This window comes from Cnephaeus nilssonii (assembly GCF_951640355.1).
Source record: "Cnephaeus nilssonii genome assembly, chromosome: 10".
Classification (NCBI taxonomy): Eukaryota; Metazoa; Chordata; class Mammalia; order Chiroptera; family Vespertilionidae; genus Cnephaeus; species Cnephaeus nilssonii.
The window spans coordinates 80,324,795-80,327,252 of NC_137081.1; the positions used below are offsets into that span (position 1 = coordinate 80,324,795).

Consider the following 2,458-nt stretch of genomic DNA (forward strand, 5'->3'; position numbering starts at 1 on the left):
TTTGTGAGCGAGAGCAGTTAGTGCTGCAACAGTCAGCTTACTAGTACATCTAAGTATCAGGAGCTTCCACTCGAGACCGCTCAGAAGAGGTGAAGTTTTTTTTGTTTGGTTTGGTTTTTAACTAAAATGATGGTTTTTTAATGGGAACCAGATATATGGTTACAAATTACATAGTCCAACACAAAAAAAAACCATGAGTGGGTCAGGAGTTGGAAAGTTACAAAACAACGAAGGTCACGCTGAGTATAGAAGAAAAGCTGTTCTAGAACTTAGGAGGCAAGCTAATACGGCCTCTCACTGCGATCCTGGCTGTGGTCACCCCTGGAGTCCATCTTGCCAGGGCCAAAGCCACCTCTGTCCTCACCACCCCGACCCCTCGGAAGCCCCCATGGTCCCCACCTCGGCCTCGGTAGCTGCCCGGATCATAGCCTCCTCTGCCTCCACGATGATCATCGCCATAGCTACCCCCCATATGAGAGCCTCCTGGCCCCCCTCCCGGGCCATCTGGTTTAGGGGCCTGACACTGGTTGCATTCATTCCTCCAAGAGAAGTTCATGTTCCCGCATGTAGAATCAGGACTCTTCCAGTCCCAGCTCGCTGCTGTCCTCCACCGCCACCACCTCCACTTGGGAATCCTCCCCGGCCACGGCCACGGCCACCACTGCCACCACCTCCATAGCCTCCACGGCTCATGGGTCCTCCTCGGCCTCGGCCTCCATGACCAATGCTACCACCTCGATTGAAATCTGCACGCCGAGTAGCAAATGAAACCTTGCTAGATTCCCAGAGAATTCTTTACCATCAAACCAGTCACCAGCTGCTTTAGCAGAAGATGGGTCATCAAATGGTACCATTGCCTCTCCCTTCAGCGTGCCCGTTTCCCTGTCTGCATGCAGATTAATCATGGGCTGTCCTGTTTTCTTATTTGTCTTCATAATACCAACCTGCTTGAGATAATCAGCCACAGACTCAGGTGTAACATTCTCGCCCAGGCCTTGCACGAAGACAGTGTTGTTTTCTGAATTATCCTGTTGGGAGGCATGACCAGATCCTTGGTCCCAGGGCCACCAAATTTATTGAGGCCACCACGATCACTTCCGCCCATGCCACCTCTGCCTCCAGGGCCGCCTCCACGACCTCTGGGTTCACAGCCACCACGGCTGCGGTTGCAACCACTGCCCCCGCCCCGGCCTCGCCCCCCACGGCCCTGCTGGCCTCCCCCGTAGCCACCGCCACCACCACCACTTTGGTCCCAATTGCCAAAATCACCGCTGCCGCCACCACTCATGGAGGACCGAGCTTGGACACAGTCACCTCCTCCACCCCCTCCGCCACCTCCATGCTACTGTTGTACTGGTGCTGCTGCCCACAGCCCTGAGGAGGGTTCTAGGAGCTTTGCTGCTGTCCATAGCTGGGCTGCTGTCCACATAGCCAGACTGCTGTCCACATAGCCAGACTGCTGTCCACCTAGCCAGACTGCTGTCCACATAGCCAGACTGCTGTCCACATAGCCAGACTGCTGTCCACCTAGCCAGACTGCTGTCCACCTAGCCAGACTGCTGTCCACATAGCCAGACTGCTGTCCACCTAGCCAGACTGCTGTCCACCTAGCCAGACTGCTGTCCACATAGCCAGACTGCTGTCCACATAGCCAGACTGCTGTCCACATAGCCAGACTGCTGTCCACCTAGCCAGACTGCTGTCCACCTAGCCAGACTGCTGTCCACATAGCCAGACTGCTGTCCACCTAGCCAGACTGCTGTCCACCTAGCCAGACTGCTGTCCACCTAGCCAGACTGCTGTCCACATAGCCAGACTGCTGTCCACATAGCCAGACTGCTGTCCACATAGCCAGACTGCTGACCACATAGCCAGACTGCTGACCATGGCCCCACTCAGGGGCTGCCCGTAGTGGCTGCTCTGAGAACTGCTACCCTAACTTCCCGAGGCGCTGCTTGGGAGCTGGCTGCTGGCCACAGCCAGCGTAGGACTGCTGCCCGTAAGATGACTGGGAACTCTGGCCACCGCCATGGCCACCGGTTGAGCCATAACCCGGGGGAGCTGACGGGGTGCCATAGCCTGTGTCCTGGGTCTGTCTAGAAGAACCATAGGTGCTCTGGCCAGAGCCTGAAGTGTCCCCAGACTGGCTGCAGCCACCGTAACCCTGCTGTCCATAGGGCTGGTTGCTCTGCCAGGCTGGGTGGGGTAGGCCCCGTAGCTGTGGGTTGCTTGCTGGGTGTAGTCATTTGAGGCCATCTCGGTGCATGCACACACAGGCTGACACGCCACAAAACTCCCGCACCACAGAGAGGTGAGGTTTTAATAAGATTTTTTGCTTGTTTGCATGGGTTAAGCCAATAAGCAGCATCACAAACCCCAGGACAAGGTTTGTCTTTACCTTGTGTTAGGGGAATCTCAATTAGGTAGAAAAGAAATTAAAATGCCATGCCTTGGTAAT

The 2,458-nt window shown here is 55.6% G+C and overlaps 1 pseudogene across 1 annotated transcript; it reads right to left on the minus strand.

Annotated features, from left to right (window-relative positions):
* Positions 1 to 281: 281 nt before the first annotated feature.
* LOC307106031 (RNA-binding protein FUS-like) lies at positions 282 to 2,256 on the minus strand (annotated as a pseudogene). The gene is made up of 2 exons: positions 1,828 to 2,256; positions 282 to 1,386 (listed from the first exon to the last, which is right to left on the minus strand). The product of its transcript is annotated as an RNA-binding protein FUS-like (transcript).
* Between the last annotated feature and the right edge of the window lie 202 nt (positions 2,257 to 2,458).